This window comes from Anas acuta, chromosome 18 (assembly GCF_963932015.1).
Source record: "Anas acuta chromosome 18, bAnaAcu1.1, whole genome shotgun sequence".
Taxonomy (NCBI): Eukaryota; Metazoa; Chordata; class Aves; order Anseriformes; family Anatidae; genus Anas; species Anas acuta.
In genome coordinates this window covers 11,904,150-11,931,953 of record NC_088996.1, presented here as the reverse complement: position 1 = coordinate 11,931,953, position 27,804 = coordinate 11,904,150, and the positions used below count along the sequence as shown (strand labels likewise).

General features: G+C 57.5%; 1 protein-coding gene and 2 long non-coding RNA genes across 3 annotated transcripts in view; 2 read left to right on the top strand and 1 right to left on the bottom strand.

The window, feature by feature from the left end:
- RPL38 (ribosomal protein L38) overlaps positions 1 to 27,804 on the bottom strand; it is a 289,914-nt gene that overhangs the window by 217,301 nt on the left and 44,809 nt on the right. The gene's annotated exons all lie outside the window — the stretch shown is intronic.
- LOC137841927 (uncharacterized) lies at positions 818 to 20,771 on the top strand. Its single transcript, XR_011088836.1, has 5 exons — positions 818 to 903; positions 1,039 to 2,237; positions 4,104 to 12,250; positions 17,119 to 17,991; positions 18,357 to 20,771. It is a non-coding gene; the product is annotated as an uncharacterized lncRNA (long non-coding RNA).
- The window catches only part of LOC137841929 (uncharacterized), a 29,331-nt gene continuing 28,150 nt past the window's right edge, over positions 26,624 to 27,804 (top strand). The window contains exon 1 of the long non-coding RNA XR_011088838.1: positions 26,624 to 26,909. This is a non-coding gene — a long non-coding RNA (uncharacterized lncRNA). The remainder of the gene's footprint in view (positions 26,910 to 27,804) is intronic.

The following is a 27,804-nucleotide window of genomic DNA, read 5'->3' as shown; positions in this document are numbered from 1 at the left end:
AAAAAAAAATCCTGTTAAAAACAGCTGTGGCTGCCGTGTCCCCAGTGGAGGAGCAGTGGGTATGGGGACAGGAGCGCTCACCCAGGGCCAGGCACGGAGGTGGTTTGGGGACAATGTCCCTTTGTCCCCAGAGCTGCAGGTGAGCCGGGCAGCGGGGCCAGGCTCCCATGGGAATCACCATCACCACCCCTGCCCACCTCGTCCTGGCCACTCGACGTTTTTGGAAGGCTCCAGCCTGCCACATTCAGCCCAAAAAGCCTTCCCGAGAGGCTTGAAAGCCTCGCGGGCGTCCGCGGGTGGGGATTTCTCGCGGACTTGTTTGCAAGGCGCGTTTTCTTGTTTGATTTTTTGGCGTGTGGTGTAAGTCGGTACGAAAAACACATTATGCGTTTAAAGGCAGCCTCGTAATCAGATTGCTGGGAGATAATATCGCGTAATGCACTTAATCCTGCTTAGATGTAGCCAGCCGAGGTAATTATGTACATTGGACCCGTAGGAAGCCAGCGGGGAGGGCAGGAGGGCGATGCCGAAAACACGGCTGAAAATCCCTCCTTTTCTGTTTGTACCCCGGAGGGGAATGAAATTATCTCTCTGCTTCTCACCGGCGACTGAAAAGCTGGCGGGGGGCCAGCCCTGGAATTACAGGTGGAAACAATCGCTGTCAGCACCCAGGTGGAGCTGGGAGCAAATGCAATATAAGCGCGCGGCCAGGAGCCGCATGGCACGGAGAGGTGCTGGGGCTGCAGCAGCAGGAGTGGCTCTGCCACGGGCACGGGGAAAAGAGGGGAAAGTTGTGCCCTCGTTGGGGTGTAGGAGGGGTCCTGGGGGCTCAGCAGCTTGGTGATGGTTTTGTGTCTGGGGATGAAGGCATCGGGGGTCCCTCCCCATCCTGGGGTCCCTTTGGTAAATGTCCCGTGTCCCTGCCTCGTGTCTGGTGAAATGGAGAGAAAACCATCCCACTCCAAGTGACTCCAGCTCACCTAATGTGTGGGGCACACTGGTTTTTTATTTTTCTTTCTCTCTATTCCTTTGCTTCAGGACGCTGTGGTGTCACTCGGGCCAGCCAGGGCACCAAAGTGGAAGAACAGCCTCCAGGGCTTTGTCTGCGGTAGCTGGCAAAGACAAATCCTGCCCAAAACAACCTCAGCCTGCCCTAACCAACCTCAGCCCGCCCTGAACAACCTCAGCAGTGTTTGGCTTTCAGATTTCTTGCTGTTTCCACAGCTGAGCCCTGGAAGTGCCACTCGGGGTGCCTTTGCCAGCTGCCAGCCCAGGCTCCGGACACTTTGCATCAGGCTCTGACCCAGGAGGGTGCAACGCTGGGCTGGGGGCTGTGACTTTGTATTTTGGGGAGGAACCACGGCTCCAAGCAAGCCTCGTTTCGGGAGGCTGGGGTTCAGCACCGAGCCTCTGCTCCGAGTTCAGCGCCGTGAGCCCAGCCCCAGGGGCACGCTTGGCAGGGCAGCAGCGAGTGCGTGGGTTGGGGTTTGCTGCCGGCTGCTCCCCTCCCTGGGTTTCGAGCAGTGAGAGGATCTGACGACTTCAGTAAAGCCTCACGCATACAAAAACCTTAGATCCTTGGGGTTTGTCTTAGAGCAGTAAAGGCTTTTTGCTCTGGCTGGAGGAAAACCTGAAGTGTGACCCCCACACTGTGCCCAAAACCCCAAAAAGTAAAGCCAAAGATCCGGTCCTAAACAGCCTGTGTATGTCCTCTTGCCTTCGGGTTTAAAAATACCTCGTGTAAGTAAGTCTGTGGCCTGCTTCCTGGAGGTTTTGTGTGGGTTTTGGGGTTTTGCAAACTCTGCTGATGAAGGCGAGCAGCCCGACCATTGAGCTAAGAAAGCAGAAATCCCCAAATCCTCCCAGCGCCCCAGGTGGGTGCGTTTGGCAGCAAGTGAGGCTCTGAGCACGAGGAAGGCGCGGGTGCAGGCACACCTTGCGGAGCTGCTGCTCGGAGACCTTCTCCAAGCTGCATTGCTGCAGAAAAAGCTCAGCAGTGCTGCCCTGGGTGTATTTTTCCTGCTTTTCTTGGGTTTTTCTTCCAGAGGCTGGAGCAAACAGACGCAGGGCTGCGGGATGGCCGTCCCACGTTGTGCAATAACGCTGGTGACTGACTCGCAAGGAGACGGCGTACGAGTTCTTGGGGATCTCCTCTGCAAACCCCAGCCCTGCCCCGAGACAATCACTGCCTTGTGCTCGTGGTTGTAAGGGGCACGGGGAGGCTGCCGGGCGCTCAGGTGTGTGGTGCTACACGCGGTTGTCTTGGGGTTAGGGCTTTGAAAAGGGCTTTTGAAAAGGGTTTTTGCGCACTCGGGGATGTGCCAACCCACCCTGGGACAGCGGAGGCGATTCGTCCCGCAGCAGCGTGGACCAGCTGAGAAATTGGTGGCTTTACCTTTTGTTTGGTGTGGCCAGTCCAGAGGCTGTGTGTTGGACTTGTCCCCTTGGTTTGGGGCTGCTCCATCCTGCCTGGAGCTGGGGTGCAAGGGGAAGGCGCTGGGCTCTGCTCGGAGAGCTCCCCCCTTGCTCCCTGCGGCTCCCAGCACCCCGGGGGCCCTTCCCCAGTGATGCACAACCACGAAAGCAGCGGGGAATGCAGGACGGCCTCGGTCAGCGCTCTTCCTGCTGCTCGGGGAGGGTTTTGCAGGCGGGGCAGGGCAGGGGAAGCACGGCTCACCCCAACTGGGTCCAGCTCACGCTGAGTCAGGGCGCAGGAATGGTGCGCGGGGCTGCGGGGGGTGGCCCCCGCGTGGGCACCGGGTGCTGGGGAGGGTGAAGGCGAATCGAAGGCGGCTGCGGTTTGCAGGGCTGGGTGGGGACAAACCCCAAGCAAGGGCTTTGCACGCAAGCGAACAATAATCCCATTCTTAGGGCCCATGCCGTAAAACAAAACACGGCGCAGGGCATTCCTCGGGCTTGCAAGATGCGCGCCCGGGGTAGATCGCAGCACCTGAGTCATTGCTTATAAAGGAGTGGATTTCACCTCCCTCCCTTCCCCTCCCCGTAGGAAAGAAACAATTCAAACCTTCCAACAGAATGACTTCTATTCTTTGTGTGCGGACTTTTGTTGTACTTGGCAGCGGGGCTGCAATTAAAAGTGAGACTCTCTCCTGCGCGCACACATGCAGGCTCCCGGCTCCAAACTCCGGAGCGAGTGCAGGGTTTGTCTTCCTGCTTCCAGCTTGCTCGGGCACCCCAAACCCATCTGTGGCCCATCCGTGCAGCATTGCCTTGCATCTCTCCACCCAACGCAGACCCCTGAGCCTCAGGAATGAGAGGGAAGAAGAGAACTTAGGGCCCAAGCTGCCCTTTTCCTAGGGCAAATATTCTGGGGTCACCGGGTTCCAGCTGGGGTTTGCTGAGCTAATGCCAGTCTCCCTTTTAGGTATGTAGTGCCACGCTCTAGGTGTGTGTGTTTAGTCTTGCATGGTCACCCAGCCCTAAAATAACTCTGCCCCGAGTCTGTGCCGGGCTGTAGCTCTTGGATATTTCCCTGGGTGCCTTTTCTTGCTGGTGTTGCTGAAAGTCCTCAGGGCAGCGGGCCAGCAGCACGGTGGTGGCTGTGTGGGAAGGGGACCCTCTGCCTCCTGCTCCCTGCACGCCGTGTGCGGTGTCTGAGGGGTCAGAGAGCGAAATCAGGGTAAAGAGACATCGGCCCAAGTGTGTCTCTGTTGCAAAGCCTCCTAATGGAAGTTGTTCCTAATGGAAACAGAGAGAAAATGGGGCAGTGTGGGACCTGCGTGTGGCTCCGTCCTTAGCGCCTCTTCCCCTAACTCAAGGTTTTTACATCACCGAGGGAAAGCCACCTGGGCAAGGACAGGGAGAGGCTATTTGTCAGGCTCTCAGGATGTCTTTGGTTAAGATTTTTGGGCTCTGTTTCTGTGCTTTGCAATCCTGTGAGGGGGCTCTTGAGAGCAGGAAGCTGAGCCCGGGGGGTTATTTTAATATAATCTTGCAAAATGCTGATGATAACTAAAAAGCTTTTGTGTCCAGAGCTGGTTTGCATGTGGGAATTGCCTAAATCTCTCTCGGCCTGTTGCATTCTCGTGTTCTTACACGAACAATGAAGCTATTACAGAGCCTGACACACGCTCTCTCCCCAGCTCATCTCGTGCAATCCTTCTGCTGCGCCTGAAGCAGAACACAAAACCTGGATGGAAATATTACGGCAGAGAACGGCCTGGATCTGCTTCCCTGTTACTGCAGAACAATTCCCCTGCCATAAAAGTACCTCCGAGAGCCAAGGGAAGATTAGCTCATAGGGAAAAGGGCGTGCTGGGGAACAAAGGAGGGAGGTGCTGCTGGGGGCCTGGTGGACGGATAGATGGATGGATGGACGGACAGACGGATGGATGGATGGATGGATCCATCCGTCCGTCCTGGGGAGCTGGGGATCCGTCCTGGGGAGCTGGGGAGCTCTTGTTTTGGCACAGTTTTCACAGCAGCCCCTCTTTGCCCTCTGTTCCTGGGTGGTGGTGGCTGTGCCGCTGCGCAAAAACCCTCCCGAGACCAGGGAAACGTCTCCAACAACAAGGGAGCCCCCCGTGGGGCCTCCCGAGTCATTAAACAAATTAAGTTGTTTAGAACAAGGAGGCCCAGGTGACTGGGTGTGAAAGCCCCCGGGGGGCCTCTGTAATTGCTGAGTGAAGGCAGCGCTGGTGGGTGGAAGGGAGCCGAGGAGCCAGGGGGGGATTTTTGCCTCCTCCCCCCCTTCCCAGCTCCAGGTCGGGCTTCCTGGGGCACCTGGGGACTCGGCCACCCGGGCAGCTGGAAGCCCCAAGTGATGCTCAGGCCTGGAGAGCTTCACTCCTTTAACCGGACCCTGGCTCCCACCCCCGAGGGGTTTCACTGCCTCTGACACCATCCTTGGCCTCGCTCCTTGCAGAGCTGCAGAAGAGGCTGAGTGAAGGGGATTTTTTTTTTCCTTCCTTGCTCAAAGCTTTTTCCCTGCTGCTCTTTGCAGAGGTGGCTCTTAACCCTCCGTGACTCCAGAGGGAAGCAGAGCAGGGCTGCTGCGGTTGTCAGCTTTGCTGCCTTGCTCCTGGGAGGAGGTTGGAGCTCTGAACTTCTGCCCCGAGCCCTTTGCCCCAGCCCAGCATCGCCGCCGAGGTGGCGCGGGAGCCTCCCTGCCCGCTGCACCTCGGCGAGCGTGACCTGGGAGGAGCAGCGGCGGCAGCTTTCCAAGGAAAGATGCAAAATTCCCAAACCCAGCTGCCTCTTCCTTCGCAGTGTTAGACATGCCGTGTTTAGACGAGATGACAAGCTGATAAGGCGCGGCGCTGCAATCTGCCTTGGTGAGCTGCGAGCGGGAGCAGGAGCCTTCTCCAGGCTCCGTGCGTAAGGAGACGCGGGGTCCCTGCTCTGAAGGGCTGGAAATGGGGTTCCTGCTCTGAAGGGCTGGAAAAAGGTGCAAGAATTGGGGCAACCAAGCTCCGAGGCTGTTCCCAACTCCAGCCACCAGCTCAGCACCTTCCCCAGCTCGTCCCGTGGGAGCTGGGCTGGAGACCAGGTCGGGGAGCTGCGCTGCGCCCAGGAGCTTTGGGCTCTCTCATAGCAATACCAGAGGAAAGTGCTCAGCGCTGTGACAAGGAGCCTTATCTTTACCGTGCAGTGGGGTAGGATGTGCTCAGCACTGCCTGCGGAGCTGTTTTTGCAGCCTGGCATTTCTTTCTGGGGTCAGTTTTTTGCTCTGCCCCATGCGGAGAGGTGAAGCCCTGCTCCTGACGCAGCTCCCCGAACCTCTCCAATCTCCCACCCAGGATTTGGGGCAAACTTTGCTAACCCCTGGTTCTCAGCAGGGCGTTCAGGGGGTGACAAATCACCGCACTCGGAGGAGCACCACTAATTCTGTGAAGACCTTTCGGGTCGCTGTTTTAGGGCTGGCTGTGTGGGGAGCTGCGTGGGCTCGTTTCTCCCGCAGAGCTGTGCCGCAGGAGCCGGGCTCCAAGCCCGTGCTGGAATCGGACACCCTGAGTGCGATCCAGCAAAAGCCCCCGCTCTGAGCAGGGTGGGAGCTGCTCCTTTCCAAGGGTTAAGACGCAGACAGGTCTCAGCAAGGTCTTGGCCGTGGCTGCAGCGAGCTGCCCGCACCCTGCACGGCGTGGAAAACCCTGGTGAGAGCGGAGAAGTGGCCGCGGTTCCTCCTCCGGCGGGGGTGGTTTCCCTCCCTTCTCCCTTTCCCTCCCCCTCTCCTTGAAGCTCTCAGAAACAAGTGCTGTTTTATTGCCGATAATTTACCAGCTGCACAAAGGCTGCCTTGTAACGCAGGGCTCCAGATGTTTAGCATTTCACCAAAATCTAATCGTAAGGTACCTGTTCCGCTGGCGCACCAGCTGACCTGGCTGGGGGAGAGCCGCCTCGCAGCCTTCTCCTGCCTTTCCCAGGCAGATCCCAACCCCGCAGAGCCCTGGGGTTTGCTGGTGCTGAGCTGCTGGGGGGTGCAGGGGCTGGGCAGAGCTGGATGAGAGCAGCTTTCCCTGTGGAGTCCCTGGGCTCGTGGCTACGGGCGCAGCGGCGGTGCCGGAGGGTGCCAAGGGGCCGTGCAATGTCTGCTCCATGCCTGTGCCCCCTGCTCGAGGGAATTGGGCACCCCTGGGGGGGAGATAATGCCTTGGGCAGAGCAGTGTGTGCTGCAGGGGGCTGGCAGGTTCCGTACTGGGGGATCTAATGGGATCTGGATCTGGGTCTGGGTGCTGGGGCAGATCCTGCGCAGCCCCGAGGGCCGTGGTCCTGCGGGAGAGCGATTGCCTGGCTCCGCTCCATCCCCACCCCATTCCTTTGACTGCAATCCCTTAATTGTTTCAAAAAAAAAAAAAAAAAATAATCACATGACAAAATAGAGGGAGATAATTACAGTCAATTGCCTCCCCTTATCTCCGGGGAGAGCATGTTGGGCAAATAAAGCGCGGGGAATTAATTCTGGCAGTGGTGACCGGGGCTCCGTGGCCCAGGCTGCGAATGGCAGGAAGGGCTGATTTACTGCTGCTCTTCGCAGCTATATTCGGTGTTTTATTGCATCTCTAATTATCGTTCCCCATCAGGATCTGGTGGAGATGTCAGGCCGGCACCGTGCTTCCCACTGCCGGGTGCAGAGGGCGGAGCGGCTCCCGGTGCTCTGCATGGCCTTGGCTCCCCAGGGGCACAGGGGTGGCGATGCTCCCGAGCTGTCCCCAGCGATGCTGCCCTGCTGCAGAGCCACCAAATTCACGGGGATGTGTTTTTGGGATGTGTTCCCCTTGCTGCTTTCCTCCCCAAAATCAGGGGGCTGCAGGAAACGAGGCCGCGAGGTGCGGCAGCCCCCAGGGTGCAGGCTGCCCTCCTCCACCCTGGGGAAATGGTGCCTGCACAGGGCATCAGGGCAGGACTGAAGGGGTTGGTGACAGCCAGGGCAGCACCCTGGCATGGACAGGGCAGGATCTGACCCAAAATTGTGCTGGGTGAGCCCCCAGCACGAGGAGCAGCAGTCCCTCTGCGATGCCGGTGGTGCCAAAGCAGCGTGGGCGCACTGGGGACGCAGGAGCAGGAGGAGGCTTTGCCACGGGGCCGGTGCGAGTGCTGCTGGCAGCTGGGGCACCTCGGAGCACGGGGATTTTGGGGAGCACCCCCGGCCCTCGCAGCCCCTCATTCGCATGCAGAGAGCACGAGGGGGAGGGAAGGGGTCCGGCCACTGGGGAGCGGCTGTGCCGCAATGAAGTAATCCTCCCCCGGCACCCGGAGCATATAAAGCACCGCGGAGCACAAGTGCCTCTCTGTCCCCTCTCTTTCTTCTCCTTCCCTTTAATAATCTTGCTCTTTTGTCCCCATACGTTTGCTCTCGATGCCATTGCTCCCTCCTGCTCGGTAGCTCGGGACCCTCGGCGTTTGCCCACCGAGGTGCTCACGGTGCCACCTGTTTTCTCCCCTCTCTTTTCCAGGACACCTGATTTATTTATTTTCTTTTATTTATTTATTTTTTTTCCTTCTGGTTTAGGGTCTATTAAGTTTACTCCTTCTTCCCCTGCCCTGGGAGACCCGGTTAATGAGTAACCATAGCGTGCTTGGAGGCAGCTGTCTCAGACAAACTGACGGAGACTTTTTTGGAGCTGCATAAGGGAACGTTTGTTCTGCAGCTTCTCAATAGATCCTTGTGCAGGAGGCAAAAAGTGTGGGGAGAGAAAGAAAGAGACACTAAATCATTGGGCTCCTTGAAAATCTTGCTCAGTGTGTGTGTGGTTTTAGTCCTCTTTATAATAGATGTTAGATGAGTCACCTTTTCGAGGCTAAATCATGAATTTATCTTCGCAGCGGAGCGCGCCGTGTGCTTTTAGCAGCGTTTCAGCTCTAAAGTTCTTTTTAAGTAACTTCAGCAGAAAACACACAGCCCATATATTCCCCGGCATGGGGCTGGAGTCACACGAGGGTGGATTTTTCTTCCTCCCAGTCCCTGCGCGGAGCAGATTTGGCACTCGGGTTTGTAGTTTTACCTGTGCCCTTCCAGCACCTTTGCCCCACGGAGACATTTGGGGGTTTATCACCCCCCCATATCAGGCTGGGTGAGGGCGTTTTGTCCTCGCTGGGCTCCCCGGTGTGCGCCGGGTGGGAGGTCGAGGACCACGTGCGAGCGGGTCCTGCCTCTGCTGTGCCAGGAGGGTTGGAGAGGGTGGAGGGGGCACGAGTGCGCAGCGAGGCGCAGGAGCACGGCACCGAATTGCCCCGGGGTACCTTGAAACCCTCTCAGTGGTCCCTAAATTCTCTGGCTACGTGGATTTCCGTCAGCCCTTGAGTTCAACACGGGCAGCTGTGCACCTTGGAGGACCTGATGTGTGTTTGCTGGCCTGGGGGCAGCCACCCCACGGACCGGGGTCCCCAGACCACGAAATGCTGCCGGAGCCATGGCAAATCTCTCTTGTCCTGTCGGTGGTGGAGCAGAGGGGAAGGAGCCTCTCCCAGGGTGATAGGAGAAGATGGGGGCCCCCCCTTGCAGCTGCTGTCAGGGACAGGCTCCCTGCACCCCCCTCCGAGGAGCTTTCCCATCTCGCTCGCTCTTTCCTCAGGCAGCTCTTCCAGGGAGACAGCGATGCTCCGCTTGTGGTCCAGGCTGCCGTCCAGAAACGGGGAGAAAACCAAAATATGTCACCGTGTTTTTCCTCCTTTTTTACAAAACCTCAATTTTTTTTTTTTTGAACTTTGGGATTAGTTCAAGGTTTTGGGCAAAGATTCAGGTCATTTTTGTTTTACCTGAGACGTGGCTCCCTGTTCCCTGGAGCAACAGCTCTTTATTGGCTCCTGCAGCCATTTGGCACTCTCAGCGAACGGAATAAAAAGCTTTTTGTTTCCGTATTTCACTACATTTATATATATTTAGCCGGTTTGGGGAGGGTATTTGGAGGTCAGAGGACTTTCAGAGGTTTCTGTGCTGACCAGGCCTGGAGAGCAGGCACCCTGCGGGAACTCATTCCCACCTCTCCCTTCCCATCTCTTTATCTCTTTCATTTTATCCGTGCTGGTGCCCATCACAGAGCACAATTTATTTATTTTTTTTGGTGAGGATTTTCGCATCCCCCCCCCCAAAATCCCTCCCCTCTCCACGTGCCCTTGCAGGGAGGATTTCCTCTGCGTAAAAGCTTTCCCAAAGCTCTCGGGGGCAGCGTGGCCGGGGGCTGTGGAGCATTTTCACCCAGGACCAAGCTCCCGTGTCCTCCTCTCACCAGGTGCCCCAAAGCCCCTGCCCCCGCAGGATAAAGGATGCTTTCAGCTGCCCTAAATGGATCTGTCGGGAAACCGCCGATTTGCAGTGACTTGGAAACATCTGGTTGACATTCTTAAGTCTACAGGCTCTCGGGTAATTACCCTTATTACCTGATCTGCGTGCGCTTTATCTTGCTTTATGGGCGACTCTGTTCCTGCTCCCTGCCCACGCCACCCACCGCCACCACCGCTCTGCTAATTAAAGCTCGGTGCTCGCTCCCCCCCTCTCGCTCTTTTCCCCTCCCCAGCTCAGCGGAGGCTGAGGAATGCGAGGCAGGAATGCTGTCCTCTCCAAGGAGCCTCGGAGGGGAGGTGGCCGCCCCCCTAAAAACAATGTCTTTGTGTTTGCTGCAGTCACGCAAGGCCGTGCCCAAATGGTGCAGGGCTCCAGCCCCGGCTCGTGCTCGCGTGCTGGCTCACCTGGCAGCAGCACCGCGGAGTTCAGCAGCTTTTAAAACCCTTTCACGCTCACGTCATGTCATAATCTTGCAAAACCGGGGCTGGGATCCTCCCGTAAATCAAAGCCCAGCTCCTGGCTGGGGGAACCGGGGCACCGGGGCGTTTCTCACCCTCCTTTCCAGCAGCAGAAGCTGCTCTAGGGGCTCGTGGCCGTCCTTTAGGATGCCAGCGATGCCTCGCGGGGCTGCGTCCTCTGCGCATGGGTCTGGGTCTCATCCTTCTTAGCAGCACCCCCAGCCCATCCTCCCCAGCAGGACGTGTTAAGCTACGGATCATCAGGGCTGGTTGTGGGTCCGTGTGTCCGTCTGTCCCTCCACTCTCCAGCCCTTTATGCCCTGAGCTGCTTTTTGGGGCGAATTACCAGCAGGGACAGGTGAGTTACAGCACGGCCAGACCCTGCCTGCTGCAAAGAGCTCCCAAATCCCGTGCTTGGCTAAGAGCAGTGAGCTCGGGAGCCATCCCACTGTCAGGCAGACAACGCTTCGCCTGCTCGGCCCCAAATCTGCAGGGACTTGCCGAGGCGCAGCGCCGCACTCGCCCACGGCACCGGCACCCGGAGCCGCTCCTGGGCACCGGCTGCACCCCACGAACGGGGCCACAGCAGGGCTGGGGGACACGAGGGGACACGAGGGGACACGAGGGGGCTTGGGGACACTTGGGGAGACTCAGGGGGATGTGGGGGCTGCAGCAGAGCCATGCACAAGCCCTTTTCCCAGCATCGTCACAGCCGGGTGCTCACCAAACAGGTTTGAATTTACAGAACAGGGGGGGCACCAAAATAATATTTTTTTCCCCCATTTAATAGACCACAAACGATGACCTTTTCCCTCCTTCAGCGCGCAGCCAACACAAGCACAACAATGGGACTTGTGCAGCGTTTTCGGCTGTGGTTTCTTCAAGAAATTCATCTGGCCTCGAAGCAATTTAGGGAAGGGAAGCATTTCCACTCCGGCTTCGGGCCCTGAAAACCTGCCAGGAGGACTTTTTTTTTTTTTTTTTTTCTCTCCCTTCTCTCGCCTTCCTTCTCCCGCAGCCCCCTTGTCCTAGAAAACTCCTGGGGTTTTCACTCCTGCGGGTGGGATGAAAAATCCCAGCTTGGTGCAGGTGGGAAGGTGCCGGGATCCTGCACCCAAAGGGGGGATTTCTGAGCCAAATCGAACCCCCTGGGACGAGGAAAGTGTGGGGTCACCCCCCCAGCACCTTCTGTACCCTTCACCCTAACCAAAATTCATCCGGCACCGGGCACGGAGGTGTTCGCCCTCCTGCTGCCACCTGCATGGGGTCTCCTTTGGGGCATTTTCCTGCACCCTACAAAATTGGGGCTGCAAAATGGGGGCTGCAGGGAAGAACCCAGGGAAGGACCCAGCCCTTGGGGACCTTCAGGTGACTTTGCCTGGCCGGGGCGTGCTTGGGAGAAGGGGCCCTAAATGAGGCTGGATGTCAGAGCGGCGCGGTTAATTGCCCCCTCCGTTCCGCGGGCGGGTTAATGATTAAGTCAAATTAATAATTGGGACAATAATTAAACGGAGCAATAACTAATACACGCTCGGGCTCAGTGCTAAGCCCCCGGGGGGGGGGGGTTACTCATTTACCCAGCGGGTTGGGGCCAAATCCTGCCCACAAGGGCTTGGATAACCTGGGGGGGGGGGATGGATGCGACCCCCGGCACCCCCCAAAACCCTCAGGCTTTGGGGTCGGGACCCCCCCACCCGTGCAGGAGGGGAACCCCCCCGGTTCGGACAGACGGACAGACGGACAGACAGCCAGGGGGAGGGCCAGGGGGAGGGAGGGGGGCGGCTCCCAGCCCGGGGGGAGGAACTACAAGTCCCGTGGAGCCGCGCCGCCCGCTGCCGGGCTTTATAAGGGGGGCAATGGCCCGGCCGCAGCAGTCGGAGCATCCCCGGGTCCCTGTTTGGTTCCCCCCCCCCTCAAAATATAACCCCAGAGCCCCCCCCGCTATCGAGGGAGGTGGAATCGGGCCCCCCCGGGGGCTGTGGGTACGGATGAAGATGAGGATGAGGATGAGGATGAGGATGGCGATGCCGGGAGGCTCGGCCCGCAGGAGGTAGGTTCGGCATGGGGGGGTCTGGGGGGGTCCGGTTGGGTATCGGCAGCCTCTCGGAGCACCCCCCCAGGGGTCGTTATCGGGTGTGGGGGGGGGCTGAACCGGGCTGGGGGTCCCCCCCCCTTGTGCCCGTCCCCCCCCCAGCATCCCCCTATCGCCCCCTCCCCGCCCGCTGCTCCTGGGGGACGATCGCGGAGGATTTGGGGGGAGGGGGGGTGTTTTCTCGAAGAGAAGCCGTGCGGGTGGTGATTTTCCCGATTTTTTTGTTTTTTTTGATGATTTTTTTTCCCCCTCTCCTCTCCTTGGAAACCCTCCTTAGAAAGGCTCCGCGCCCTGGGCGCGCTGCGGGCAGGTGCCTGGAGGTGGAAAAGGGGGGGGGTCCTGGGGGCACGCAGCCCCTTCCCCAGCCCTAATGGGGGTCCCTGGGGTCTCCCCAGCCTCTGGAGCTGTCTGCCCTGAGCAGGGAACACTTGCCTGGGGGGTGGTGATGTGAGATACCTGTGATGCACAACAGCACTTTGGTGAAAAACACTGGAAAAAATATGAAAAAAAAAAAAAAACAAAAAACAAACAAACAAACAAAAACTAAAAAACAAAACTAATTTTGCTCGTTACAACAAAAAGACCCCGCTAGGTGAGACCTGTGGCCAGCACCACACAGAAATTGGTGCTGTCTGCTCCTGGGGACCCGGCACAGGGAGGACAGCGCTGCCCCGAGGAGGGATGCTCCTTTTGGGGGAAGGATGTTTGAATTTTGGTATAAACGGGAGGTGCTTTTAGTGCCCAGATGTTGTTGGGGTTGCTCGCTGCCGGCTTGGAACGCGCTCCCTGCAAAAGGTTTGGAGACCGGAGGGGCTGCTCGGCTCCCTTGCTAATTGAGACATCTTTTAATAATCACGGTCACAGCTGGGGGGGGATGAAAGCGGGGGGAGAGGGCTGTGTGGGGTGGCTCAGGCTTTGGGAAGGAAGGAGCTGTGCCTCTGGGGGGCATTTCCCAGGGGAAATTTCCTCCCAGAGGCTGGGACACCATTTGGGGACCCCTTCCTCCCCAAACTCATTGCCTGCTGCTGGGCAGGTGATGTTTTGGGGTGGTGTTTTTGGGTTATCGGTGTTCTCAGTTCCCTCAAAAATAAGGGATGGGTGGGAAAAACCTTCACCTGTTTCCTCAGCTCACCTCAACCCCCCCACAGCTGTGGGGTCCCACCTGTGCTGACCGGGCAGAGCTGTGGGGTCAGGGGGGTGTTGCAACGCTTGTGCTCTCCTCTTTCAAAGGGTTTGCTGCAAAAACAGCTGAAACTGCTTGGTTTTGTCCTTTATTTAAAGGCAGTTGTGTAAAATGGGAAGCAGTTGGAGATGTGGCACCCCCAAATATTTAATTTGGGGTGTTAGAGGCAGCTTTTCCTGGGGTGCTCCCAGCTGGCGGTGAGGCTGAGCTCCTCTGGCGGGGGCTCTGCAGCCCCCCGGTGACGGGGAGATGGATTTCTGCTGGGCTGAGGGTGTGGAACCGAAAGTGCAAAGGGACTTTGGGAGCCCAACAGCCGCGGAGAGGAGCACAATCCCCTCCTTTCACGGGCAGGAGGAAGTGAGCTCTGTTATCTCCAGGAGCATTCCTCTCCTGGTGTCCCCTGGCCGTTCGGTCTCTGCACGGCACCAGCTCGCCCCCAGCTTTTTGGGATGGGGTCTGTGTCCTCCTGTTTCTCTGTAGGGCTCTGGCAGGTTTGGTGGCAGTGGCTGGGATGTTGGTGTCACTGGTGGCCACCTCTGAGCCTCCAGGAACTCGGTGCTGGTGGGTCTGGCACGGCTCTCCCTGCCTGCAGCCACGGGGATGTGGGAGAGGTGACTTAATGATCCGACCCCAAATCTTTTGGGCTTTGTCAGGACCTAATTCCTAGCCCCTGGGGTCACCCAGGCATCTGGGGCTGCCCCCAGTGCAGGACCCCGTGTGGGAGCTGTGCGCTGGGGGAGGCGGATTCAATCCTTAGGGGCTGGGAGAGGAGGGATGCTCTGGGACAGAGAGGGCTGGTGGTCACAGATATCGCAGTGAGCATCATGAACTGTTAGAAAACAGCTCTAAATTCAACTGTGTGCTGTGGGGTTTTTAGGGGTAGTCCCTGAAACGCTTGGGCTTCAAATATATTTAGTGCAGCAGCATTGCTTCTCCTTGGAGATGGGGTTCTCCAGCAGCTTATCTGGCCTGCGGAGGGTTTTAGGCTCCAGCTTCTCTGTCCAGGGGTTCTTCTGTAACGGGAATGATGACAGCCTTAAATTTTAGGAGATCAAATGTCTTTGGCCACAAGGGCTCCGGCTCCCGTAGCCCCAGACAATGGGGGGATAATGCCAGCAGCACAATGCAGCTTGCTGTTTTTTTTTTTTTTGTTTGTTTGAACTCTGAACAGGAGGGAGAAGCAACAAAAGAGAGGGCAAGGAAAGCACAAGGTTTTGCCAGTTACCGAGGCCGGCCAGAAAGTTATAACTGCCTGACAAAGGGCAGCCTTGTTCGGGACAGCTTATTTCATCAGAAAGATGTATTTAAAAAAAAAAAAAAAGTAATGAAGGGGCAAACGGCAGCATAAAGCCCCCTGTGATGGTGTAAACACGGCGTGAAAACACTTTTAGGATGTCCTGTAGCTCCCTAATAAATTCTGCTTGGTTTTGATGAAAACTCTTAACATGAGATCAGGGTTTACAGCACGGTGCCTTATTAGTCCCCGGGGACAGAGCCTGGCTTCGCGTCCTGCTCCGTAGCCTGGTTTTGGAGCTGCAGGGTTCTCCTGGCTTCCTTTTGGGTTTTTCCCCCCTGTGGCAGCAGCTGAATTGCAGGCAGAGCTGCCTGCAAGAGGAAAAAGGGCTGGGATGGATGCGGCTGGGGTGGTTCTTGCTCCTGGGTTATCCACAAGTGGCTTCTCCCAGGCAGAGCTGATGGTGAGGACCCACAGATGATTTTTGGAGGGCTAAAACCTGAGCCTTTAAATAAATCTGTTGGATCCCTGGGTGGCTGTGCAGCTTTCCTGCAAAAACGAAGCCCGGAATGGGTTTCAGATCAGGAGCAAATGTTACCTAGCCAGGCTTCCTCCTGCTCCTACTGCAGTTTTTTTTATTTTCCCAGCTCTTCTCCCTGGAAGGGGATGGGAGCTGTGTCTGGTGCAGCTGCAATTCCTGTGGTATCGCAGAGGGAGCGCACAGCAGTGGCTCTGCTCTCACTGCGCTCCAAAACAACCCCTAAGGCAACACAAATAAGTCCTCATGGCCAAAATGTTGGTGCATGTTGGTGTCTGAGGGCTTTGGTGCAGCTTTGCAGTGCTGCTGTGAATGGTTTGAATGCATCGGGTCAGGAGGAGGCTGCTCGGGGGTGGCAGCATCCCCGGGTGGCTGGAGGCTCCGTGGTGGCACCGGAGTCCCCTTCAGGTCTCCCGGCTGGAGCTGAGTGGGTCTCAATTCTGGAAACCTTTTCCTAAGCTGATGGGGGAAAAGTCATTTGTGCGTGGGCTCATGCCAGGAGGTGCAGGGACCGCTCCTTTAGGATCTGTGGGTTTAGGATTGTGTGGTTTTTGGCAGGTGGCACCCCCCTGCTCACCTTTGGGTAGGTGGCACTGCTGGGGAGGAACTGGGGTGCCAGTGACACCAAGAGGCCATCGGGCTCGTTCCCTGGCGGCGTGGCCAAATGCCTGCCTCTGATACAACGGGTCTGGAAGTAAGCTCTAGGAATTAAAGCTGGCAGCTGCTTTTTGGTGCTTCTGAGACGAGAAAAACCCTGCTCGGCTCTCACTGGGTGTCCCAGGTGGGACCTGTGGCTGAGTGCTGCCACCTCCACCGAAAGCAGCCTTGGAGGGTGGCCTCCAAAAGCTGTGGTTGCTGCTGTGAGGTGCCAGGGGTGCTGCAATGTACATGAGCATCCTGCCCAGCTGCGCTTCGGAGCAGAAATGGGGTAGAAAGAGCTGGAATCGGTCACTGAAAGCCTTTGGGGTCGCTTGGTGCCAAGCTGCAGCTCCCCAGCAGCATTTGCTGGCAGCACAGTGGTGTCCTGCTCCTGGCCCCTGGTTTGGGGTCACATCTCCGGGGTCGGGGTGGTGGCAGTGGCACTGCCTCCTGGGTGTCCCCGTGTCATAGGGGGAGGGGGGCTGGCCAGCCGGGCAGCCTGGATGGGGAATAATGCCCCCCTTCTTACAGCTTCTTCAATTGTTCCTGAAAATCCTTTTTCAAAGGGAGGAGAGTTCCTTCCTTCCTTTCAGCTCCCGGTATCTTTAAGAATTCGCTCTATTGTGGCCCAGGACAGAGACCCTTCTATGAGGGCTCCATAGGCCCCCTCCCCGCGCCCCCCCCGCCCCATCCCAACAAGCCCCCATTCTCCTCTGAAGAGGGTCCCTCTGTCTAACGCCAAGTAACTCTTAAGGGTAGCATTTATCCCCGGGCACTCAGCTCACAAAGAGTGCCGGAGTGTCAAATAAACTCACTCCAGCCTGCAAAGAGAAGAGGAAGAAAACACAAAACCCCCTTTATTTCCACCCCTGCGGGGGAAACAAATACGGACTTTGTGCCGGCGAGCAGCAGCGCCCTAACGGAGCGGGGCTGACGCGTCCCTAATGGGGCTGTGAGCGCGCAGGCGGCGCTGGGCGAGCCTGGACCTGGTGCACGAGCTGTAAATCAGAATATATCCTAAAGAGCATTCCCCATCCTGTGTGCCCGTTGGTCACTGGGATGGTGTCTTGGTGTTTTTTTGGTTCCCTTTTTGGAGAGGTGAGGCGCAGCGGGGGGCTGTGCTCAGCCACCTCCTTTCCATGCGCTCCTGGTTTCCAGCTGACCTTCAGGAGAGCTCAGCGCAGCTGCTGCGGGCTGGTTCCCAGCTGCAGGTGCTTATTTAATTTAATTAGGAAATCCTAGCAGCACTGGAGGATTCATCTCCCCGCCCTGCTGTGCCATGGAGATGGGGTGCCCCGCGAGGAAGCGATGTCCCCTCCTGAGCGTGGATTTCGGCTGAGTGTCAAACCAGCACGGCTACTGGGAGAACTGGGACAGGAAAATGAGCTGAGAATCGTCTGATGGAGCTGCTCTCCACCACGGGAACCCTGTGCTGTGCCCCTCTGAACACTGAATTTGGGAATATTTGGGATGTGCTCGGTGCCCCCCTGCTCCTGCAGCTGGCAGCACGCCTGGAGGACAAGGTGCAGGCTGGCTGAGCCGTTCCCTTGTCCTGACACTTGTTTCTCTGCACGTTTTGGCACCTTTCTGCTGCTGAAAGGGGCAGATGCAATAGCTGCTGGAGTGTCTCCATCGCTAGGAGTGAGGAGGAGCAATCAGCCTGACCACGTGCAGGCTTGGGACTTCTCCTCGACCAAGCGGACAGCCCTGAGCAGGAGGATTTGCCCTGGGATGTTTTCTCTTTGGGGTGATCTCAAGAGTCTGGAGCCCTCGTGGACTGCAGAGGGGTTTGGATGCTCCTTTCTGCCTCCGTCTGGGAGCGAGCATTGCTGCCTGAAGGCCACGGACACCTGCTTCTCCCCAAATCTGGTGGATTATTGCTCTTGGCATCATCCTGCTGCTGCAGCGGTTTTTGTGGATCTCATGGAGCTGCCTTTGCATGAAATCACCCAGCTCACAGAAATGGGAAAGCAGCAGCTCCAGCCCAGGGCTCAGAGCCCCCCCTCTCTTTTTTTTTTCTGGGGGGCTGCTTCCTTCAGCATCGTGGCTCTCTGGAGGAGGATGGAGTCCGTGCACCTGTGTAGGACAAGTCCCGCTGGTCTTAGGTGAGTGAAGAATACCTGCTTTTCTTATTTCTTTTTTTTAAGGGGAAAAAAGCCTTCCTGTGGAGCTAAAGCTGGCTTCTTTAAGGTGTATTTTCCCCCACATTTGGGAAAATGCCAAATCCAGTCACCTGCTACTTCAGGGTAAACAGGGGAGGAGGTAGGGGATAGCTCTGGAAGCTTGATTTGGCTTTTCCCTCTTATTTTAATCAAGCCACCAATTTTTAGCCCCATCTAAAGCCTGAAATCTCATCCCCAAATAAGAGCATCTCATCCCAAATGAGAGCTTTCTCCCTGGAGTTACTGATGGACAAGGGAGTTGGAGTGGGGCAGCCCACAAGCAGGTTTTTCTTTCTTTCCTTCCCCAGAGCGGAGGCACCCCGCTGCTTTTCTGCACTTTAAAGCCTGTTGAAGCCACCAGTGCTGGGCCGTGCAGGGGAGCTGCTGTTTGTGAGGCTTACTGGGAACAATGTGCAGCCTGTCTCGAGGGTACTGGGGGGGATCCCAGTCCTGAGCTGGTGCAGGGGGTGAGCTGGAAGTGGCCACGCTCCCTGTGGAGGGGAGCTGTGAGCCTCCCTGAAACCAAAAATGCTGGGGAAGGCAGGGGACTGCTGGAAAATGATGCCAGGGCTTTGGTTTTTGGAGGGGGAGGCTTGCATCTGCACTGATGCTGTGGGCACACCTCTCAGCATCGTGCCCCAGGGGCTCTGTGTTAGCCTGGGAGGATGAAGAGCAAGTGTGGTCATTTCTGGCTTGGGTGGAAAATGAGCTGGTGACCCCTGTGCTGGGGAAAAGGGAGGTTTGTGCTGTCCTGGAGGGCACTGCGGGTGCAGTTTGGTGTTTTCTTGGGGGTCTGCACCCCAAAGCACCTCTCCCTCTGGTGTCATCCTGGAGGGATGGCTCAAGCCTCAGGGTCTGCTGATTTCTGGGGCACAGAGCAGAAATGGCTTTCTTAGGGTGACTTTCTTGGGGATTTGTGGTGTCTCACCCTGCCTGGGCTGCTTTCTGGTGTGTTTTCCTGGAGGGGAGGTTGGCCTGGGGTCACGAGGCTGGGAAATGTGGTGAACAAGAGGAAAATTCCTGCTGTGGAGGACTTTTAAAGCAGACTTCTGTTTTGGGCTAGGGCTCCTGTGTTCCTGCTTGCTGGTGTTTGATCAGCCCATAAAGAGCCCGGTGGGGGATGGCAGGGCTGTGGGGTCTGTGCTCTTGCTGAGTGGGAACCCCAGAGGATGTGCTTGAGCCTTCCCCAGAGGCAGCTCTGCCAGCTGGGAGCTTGTCAGGATGGATGGAGAAGGAAATGCACGCTGGAGAGGAGGCTGATGTGTTTAGCACTGCGATCTCCCAGCGAGCTGAACGGGGCTGGGCTGTTTAAATTAATTTCCCTTGGGTCTGACTGGAGCCGTTCCACATCTCAGCCTCCCCACAGGCCCTCGGGATTGTGAGTTTTCCCTTGAGCATCTGAAGGTATCAAGCTCTTCCTTTCATCCCTTGGCTTCCCACCCCTGCTTTGGAAGCATGGGGAGGAGGATGAGCACGCACGCCCTCTTGCTGGTAGTGCTGAGCTCCCTGGGCTAAGGTGAGGTGGAGATTTCCACCCCAAACCAGCACGAAGCAGCTCGGTGCTTAGCCTTGCTGTGGCATCTTCCCCTGTTTGAGGGATGAATGTTAAATGAGTGCCCTGGCTGTCGGGTCGGTGGCTCTCCTCAGTGCGCAGTGACTGCACCGTGCCCTGCTGGGACTGTGGCTGCCCTGGGGAGGTGTCACTGTCCTCGGAGGCTGCTGGTGATGTCCTCATGGCTCTCGTGGTGGTTTCTGGTCCTGTTTTGGCTCTGCACATTCTGGATCCCCTAGGACAGATGGGAATCCTACTCCAGCAATCCCTTCCTCCAGCTCCAAGCAGCACAAACCCTTTAACATGACCTAAATCACAAAACCCCACCACGCACACTGACCTCTGGCCTGTCCCTTGGTGGGGGGGGGACACTTCCTCACCTTTCTCCTCCGGGGCCAGCAGACCCCGGGACCAGCGGGCTCCGGCCCCGTCCCGTGGCGCTGCGCTCGGGTGCGCGCTGCCGCCTGCCGGTAGCGGAGCGCAGGGCAGGGACCCCCCGAGCATCCCCCCCTCCCCGCATGGGGCTCGGAAATCTCAGTCCCAGACTCGGAAAGGGTCAGATTCTGCAGCCCCCCCCCAGCTGTGCGGCTCCCAGGGTGGGCTGTGGGACAGCAGCACCCTCACGGTGCCTCCCCTTTGGGTTCTGGTGGTGTGGTGCTGGGGGGTCAAAGGAGAAAGGGGGGAGGGAATGAGTGGGGTGTGTGCCTGGGGTTGTTATCTGAGGTGTGTTATATGGGGTTTACAGTAGGTTTGGTCAATTTTAGGAACTTCAGAGGGTGGGAGGAAAGAGAAGGTGACCACAGTGTGCTCACCCTAGTCAAACGTGATCATGTTAAGGGAACAACAGCACGGATTTAATTTCATCCAGCTTTCTAAGGTGAATCTCTGCTCAAAACAAACAAAAAGCCCCAAAGAAATAAACCTGAAAAATAAACAAAATACCCAAAGAGAATAAACCAAACCACAAAAAACCTCCAAGAAAAAAAAAGCGTACAAAACCCACGCAAACAAAACGGAGGTTAGGAGAAAGTGTGAGCAAGGCTTCTTGTGTCTGATGCTAACTGGTGCTTGACTGGGAGGTGGGAGAACTTCTCCCCGTGTTCCCCTCCCTGTGATCTCTCCTTCTGCCTCGGGAGGTTGGTTTGACTCCTGCTGGGGCAGGGCCGTTTGCTGGGCACCAGGAGCTGCAGGTGCTGCATGCCCAAACTCGGGGTGGGCTGCACACAGACCATGAGCTGGGATCACCCTGGGTGGCTGCAGGATCTCTGTGGGGCAGTCCTGGTCCTTCCCTCTTCTGCTTTTTGCCCCCTCCTATAAATATCTGCAGTAACTCAGGAGGTTTGGTCTGGGGGAGTGGGTGTTTGCTGCCCAGAGGGGCTCCCCGCACCCCTGGTGCATATTCGAGGGGTGATTTTATCGCCCCAGCTCCTCCCGGATGCTCAGAGCAAGAAGCAGGACTGACCGTAAGACGTGGGGGGGTCATTAGGGCAGGAAAAATGATGCCCCCAACCCCTGCCAGGAGCCACCTCTGCTCCCTACCCCGTGCGCCCTCGTTCCCTTGTGCGCCCCCGGGGGCGCGCAGCATCCCCGGGCCGGGGGGTGCCGGGGCTGCTCCAGCCAGGGACGAGGCCGTCCCGGGGGGGTCTCAGCGAGGTGCCCCCCACCCCTGCCGTGCCCGGAGCGCAGCAGGAGGGCGGCGCTGCCGCTGGGTGGCACTGTGGCTCCGCCGCTGGGAGCGAGGCTGTCCCGGGAGCCTGGTTTGGGGTGGAAAAGTTTTTTTTTTTTTTTTTTTTTTTTTATTATTATTATTATTTTTTTTCTTGCACTGTGCTGTGGGATGTGATGGGTGGTGTGCAGCTGCTGGGAGTGCTTGGTGGTGCTTGGAGACCCGAAGTAAATCCTTCAAGAGCGCTTCTCCAGTGACCGTGGGTGCCCAAATGGGCTTCTGCAGGGCCATGTAGGAACCCCTGTGCCTCATTGCCTCAAGCTCTGGGGGCAACCAGCAGTTCCTAACCCCAGGGATGTTTGTTCATGCCCAGTACACAGAGCAGGGCGTCAGGGCAATGAGGGATGAGGCTGGGGAGCAAAAAATTCTGGGGCTGTGAGCGTGACCCTGTGAATCTGGCTTTAGTCAAAACCACTTGGCACATCCAGCTTAACAGGTTTCTTGTCTGAAAAGCTTCAGATCCCCGAGTGAGACCTGGAAAAGTGGGTGCCGAGGGCAGGGCTGGTCCTGAGGACACCTCACTTGGTAACTTGGGATTTTCCCCGGAGCATGGCCATGGGAATTGGGTCAGGGCATTGGGGCAGGAGGGCACCAGATGAAGCAAATTTGGGGTGTGATGCAGAGGCCACCCCAACCTGGTTTGACCATGCCACGTGCGCAGCATCCCTGGAGCTGCCCTGCTGACCCAGGGATGGCCTGATACGCTGCTTCCCCCAGAGAAAACCCACTGAAAAGGTTCCTGCTCTGCCTCTCCCCTCCTCATCTTCCCTCCCCTGCCTTCTCCAGCTCCCCAGGAAAAGAGAGGTGGGGAGCCCTGCCTGGCCCCGCACTTCCACATCGTGCTGCCTGGAAGCGGGTGAGTTATTGCTGGACAAACCCACACATTTTGGCTCTGGAAAAGCACTTCCAGAGCAGTGACAGACTGCTGGGTGGGCACCATTCACACTGAAAGGTTTTGCTGTCGGGGCTGCCTCCTCCACAGCCAGAGCCAACCGCAAATTCCAGCGGTGCCACTGGCCCCAGGGCTGGGTTTCCATGGCGAGCTCGCTTTGGTGCTGCACCCAACTTCCCAAAACCTCTGGGCTTTTTGTGCCCTGGGTTTCACAGCTTGCCTGTGGTGCTGTGATGCTCGGCAGTCCGATGTCCCCGGGGACAGGCTCATGAGCTTTGTTCTTACGCTGCTGTGGGCTCCAGCACCCCTCTGCCTCTGGGTGGGGAAGGCACGAGGCCAGGCTGTGGCTCTGTCCTGGGACCTGCTTTTCCTCCAGGCAGGACCTGCCTCTGCCCGCCACGCCGTGCTCCTTCCCTGCACACCTCGTGCCTTCTGCTCGCTGTTACAAACCGCGAGAAACCCGCTTTAATTTGCCCAGACGTGAGCTCAAACCCTCCTCATGGGACTTTCTTGAGACCTAAATGAAGTGGTTGTGTGGGCACCCTGCAGCGGCTGAGCTGGGAGCTGTGCCCTGGGGTAAATCCATGCTGCCACCCCGTCCTGGCACCCTCCTGGCCTTGCTCTGCGCCTCTTTGCAACCTTTATCTTGGCTCTCTGTGCCTTCCTTTGCATGCCTTTATAATGCAGAGGGGGTTTGGGGTGTATATATTTGCCCTTCCTTGGGGTGCATCTGCCCAGGGCATCTCTTTGGGACTGCGCTGCGCCCTCGGCCCCCGGGATGCTCTTTTCATTGATATTTTCCGGGCTTTGTGCCCGCCGTCCCTTCCTTTCCCCACGCAGAAGGGGAGGGAGAAAATGACTAAAATATTTGCCCCTAACAAAAGGCGGAGGGCGAATCTGGATCGGCCATTCTGATCCGTTTAAGGGGAAATCTCCAGGGTTTTCAGCAGAGAAATGAAAGCGCTGAAGCTTTCTCTTTTCTTCAGAAGAACAAACAGGAGCGGTTACCACTTCCTCTAGCTCATAAACAAAACCAGCCCGACGTCTCCAGGAGAAACCCTGCCAAGAGACTTTCCTTCCTAATTGTTTGGTATTTTTTCAGTTCTGATTAGTATTCCTGAGTGCCTGGCACACAGGCGGGAAGTTTCAGCAGCGGGCTGCAGAGCGTGCTCCAAGCAGAGCCCGCTCTCCTTTTCCATCCTGTGCCCTCCTGGTCTGTCCCGCTCACCCTCTCCCTCCCTCTGTTTTTTCTGCTTTGTTTTCCTTCATCTGCTGTGCCTGGCTTCTTCCAGGGGTTTTGGTGCTGTCTTTTGGCCACCAAGCTCTGTGGCTCGCTGTCCCTTTTGAAGCTTTGCTGGATTTGCAGGAACGGCACCGGGGCTCTGCAGGTCCTTTTATTGACCTCGTCTTCTGCAGGTCCTTTGCTTTACTTTCAGGCTTTTCTCTGCTCCTGGAAAGGAGCTTTGGTTGGGCCAGCTGCAGGGGAATTCACCTCTCACTGGAGAAAAGGGCAGCGTGGGGTTTGGACCAAACTTTGGTAAATGCCAAAACTGAAATAAAATAAATATAAAACTAAAGGGTGCTGGGCTGGTGTCTGAGCTGGAGCCTGAGGCTGATGTTACAGAGCTGGACTCGCCTGCATGCAGCAAGCCCTTTATCTGCCCCAGCATCCTCTAAATTTTAGGTAAAAATCCTTTTTGTGGAGGGGCAGAAAGCTCCAGCTTGCCTCAGATCCCCCTGCGGTGCCCAGCCTGGCTGCTCCCCCTGCCATGGGCATTAGGAAAATGTGAGATGGTCCTAAAGGAGCAGGGAGAAGCGATGTGGGTTTTACCCCCAGCATCTTCCCCATCCCCATCTGGGCTGTGCCTGCTGCAAATGCCCCCGTCTGGGGGAGGGCGACCTGCTGCCCCGCTCCTGCTTCTCGGAGTTATTTATTGTGCAGAGCGGAGCTTTCCCACATCGCTGCTTTGTGCCTGGGTCTTAATGTGTAACATTGTCCCGAGCCCTGTTCTTGCATCATGTGCTAGAGATTAGGAAATCAGTAGCAATAATAAATAGCGCTGAATGAGTGGGTGTGGGCAGGGGGGGAGGCAGAAGAAGTGATTTAAAGGGCAAGGAAAATTCGGCGCGCTCCCCAGATGCTAAAGGACGAGCTGGGCTTTCAGGGTATCTTTTTGTAGGAGATAAAAATAACTCATTTTGTGGATGTGGCTGGGAATGTTCAGCTGTGGGGCTATGTGCACTGAGGGGTGCTGCTCCCCTGATTGCCCCCCTTGCAGGGGATGTTTTGGGGTGCGCCAATGGGAACCTCGAGGTGCCGGGGTCCCCGTTACCCCGTGCCTGCTTTGGGACCTGCTCTGGTGGGTGCCCCGTGTGTGCTCTGGGAATACGCCGCCTCGACTCTGTGAGTCAGCCCGAGTTTCTTAATCGTAAAAACAACCCCGTGTTGTGCTTTTCTCACGCTTTCTGTGTCACGGTTTCAGAGTTTTGTAAAGCCCTGGCAGCCTGGTAACCCCTCTGGGCAGGCAGGTACGGCGGCGGCTGGCTCTGTTTTGTTCTTCAAGAGAGGAAACGGAGGCTCTGCAGGATGAAGCAACTTCTCCAAAGGCATGGAGGGAACGGGGGGCAGAGCACAAAGCCCCAGGGAGCACAAAAACCCACTTGGGGGGATGTCCAGAAGGACCCCGGGGCTTTATCAGCTGGGGGAGCGGCGCGGCTGCTCCGTGCCCACGTGCTGGCGGGGCGGTTTGCTCCCTGGGTTCCCACCTGGGGATGGAAACAGTGGGAGTTGGAGGTTGGGCCTTTATTTCCCATGGCAAATAGAGAAGGAAAAGATAAAAATGCAAAACTTCTGCAGCAGCTGCAGGCTTCTCGGGTAGCTGCCCCCTCCGAGGTCTGGCCGGGCGCCCGAGCCGGCTGCGCTGCTCCTCCTGCGCCGTGGTCAGGACGGGCAGAGCCCTGACCCTGCTCTCGGTGCCTGCAGGTGTCTCTGGATGTGATTTTCCCCCTCTCAAGAGCTGGGAACCCTGTGTTTGCTCAGGCAGAGGATGCCAAGGAAGCAGCAGGGGAGCAGCTGCTCGTGCAGCAGTCCCAGAGCTCTGGGTGCTGCAGGGCTCGGCTCCAAACCTGCGGCTCCAAACCTGGGTTAACAACGGTGCTGTGGGGCAGGAAGGCGTTAGCCCCTTTTTACAGAAGGGAAAGGCAGCCAGTGCAGCACAGGGATTAGAGGTGGGATTTCCTAAAGCCTCCTGGTTAAGAAGCCTGGGACTTGCAAGTCACAGAAGTTGCTCCAGAGCCCCCGTGTAAAACTTGTGGCTGCAACGCATCGGGCTCGGGTCTTAGGACAATCCGGAACATCCAGGCTCCTCAGGAGAACAGCAAGGCACCATGATGACTACAAATCCGTTAAGACATTTCCTTTCAGAGCATCCCTTGCTCCTCCCTGACTTCCACCTGGCGAGGCTTTGTCCTTTTTCCTCCTTCCCTGGTGTTTTCCTTGGGGGCTGAGCTGGGCAGAGGTGAATCAGCCCCGGCTGGAAGCGGTGCGCTGGGGGTGAGAAGCAAATGCCTGAAAATGCTCGGGCAGTTTCGGGGGGGCTGAAAATGCTCAGCTCATCGCTGCTGAGGCAGATCTGGCTTTTTTTGGTTTGTGGCCTCACACTGGGACTGGCTGAGGGGAAGCAGCTGGTGCTGGCAGCAGGGGAACCGAATATCTGGCGAGTAACTGCGGGCTATGGGGTGACACCAAAGCACAGCACGCAGGCAGGAGGGCGCTGAGCAGCAGCATTGCCAGGACATCTCCCAGCCCCACACACGCTCAGGGTGTCCCCATAAGGGCTGTGTTTTGTTTCCATGTTTTTTGGCAGACGAGGGATGCTGTGATGTCAGTACAGGTGGAGTGAGCTCGGCGCTGACCTCCCCTTCTTGGCCCGCGCTCATCCGGATGCTCGTAAAATCAAACCTGCTCTCTGCAGCTCCCCAAACCTGTCCCAGGAGGTTTTGGCTGCTTCTGGGGGGTGTGAGCGTTAGCAAGGCGACAGGGTGTGGTGGCTGGGGGGCTTCCCCCCCCTCCTGCTGCAGCCCTGCCCCGGGGGCTCAGCACCATCCGTAGGGCGCAGGAAGGGGCTGAGCCTCCCGCTGCTCCCCTGCAGCCCGAAATTTGGGCAGAGCTGCTTCCATAATGCATCTAACCTTGATCTTAAAACATGTTGGGGCCTGCCGAGAGCATCCTAACAGGGGTGGTGGAGGAGGCTGCGGGGGTCTCTGCATCGTCCTGAGCCTGGCCAGGGTGGGACCTGGGATGGAGCACCCAAATTTCACCAGGAGAACCCCTTGGAGCGGGATCCTGCTGTGGGTTCCTCCCCTGGACGTAGTCCCCCAGCTCTCTTTGGGGTCTCCATGACCTGACCAGGGCTGCTTGGCCTCTCTGGGGGTGAGGAGAGGGCAGTGCCACCGGGATCCTTGGGTTTCCCCATGCTTTGGGGTCTCCCTTCAGACCCCGTGGCCACCCCGGCTGTGGGAGCCCTGGCTCATAACGAGCAGCGTTGGCAGGGGATTAATGGGTAATGGGGGGTTATAAACAACCTGCCGGGCTCTTTAACACCTTCAGCTGATGTGTGTGCTCGCTGCCCTTCACAGCACATTCCTGTCTGTCTGATGCAACCTTGTCGCTGCCTCTCCTAATCGCTCGGGTGAGCTGGGGCTGCCAAATTCCCCCGGGGACCCCACAAGGGTTGGCAGCAGGGCAGGGCAGCCTGGGGAGGCTGTCTGCCTGCTGGGGATGGAGGAGATGCTGGGAGAGGTTTTGGGGTGTCCACAAAAGGCAGGTCTGGGGGAAGTTTGGGGTGGCCACACAGAGCTGCCCTCCTGGGAAATGGGATCCAGCCCCACGCAGGAGGAGCACCCCGCTGTCCCGTGCTGGTTTTGGTGCTGTGCTCTCCACCTACTGGCGTTTGGGATGTGGCAGGCACCCGGCCTTCCTCGGGGCTGCCGGGGAGCTCTCCGGGTTAACCGAGCAGCGCTGGCACCGTACCCATCTGCCAGCCCGTCAGCGCTGGCTCTCAGCTCCGTTTAATCTCCGGCCGTGGAATTTCCCCTGCAGTTTCTGCCTCCCCCTCGCTGCCCCCTTCCCACGCTCGGGGTAATTAAATATTGTCTCAGCCCCGGTGCTTAACGGCCTGGTTGTTTGCCGAGGGCAGATAACTCGCTACTTGCTCTGTGCGCACACCAAGGACGCAGGCAGCCCTGTGCCCAGCCAGGGCGTGCGACCGGCCCGGGGGTGACACTGGTGGCAGAGGTGGCCCTTGGGGACAGCCTAATGGGTTAAATGCTGCTGCGTCTTCGGAGACTTTGGTCAAGGAAAAGGTCTGGTCGTGAGAGGAGGTTCTGTTTTCCTTCTATTTTTTCTTGATTTGTTCCAAGCTGTTTAATTATTTTGGCTTATTTTTTTTCCTGGGGGTCGCTGCTTGCTTGGAGAGGGGAGAGCTGGCACCGGTGTCCCCTGGAAGCTCTGGTGGGTGGCTCTGGGGGGAGGAAGCAGAGCCCAGCACCCACCAGGGTTAAGGTGATGATGTGCGGGGCTCTGCT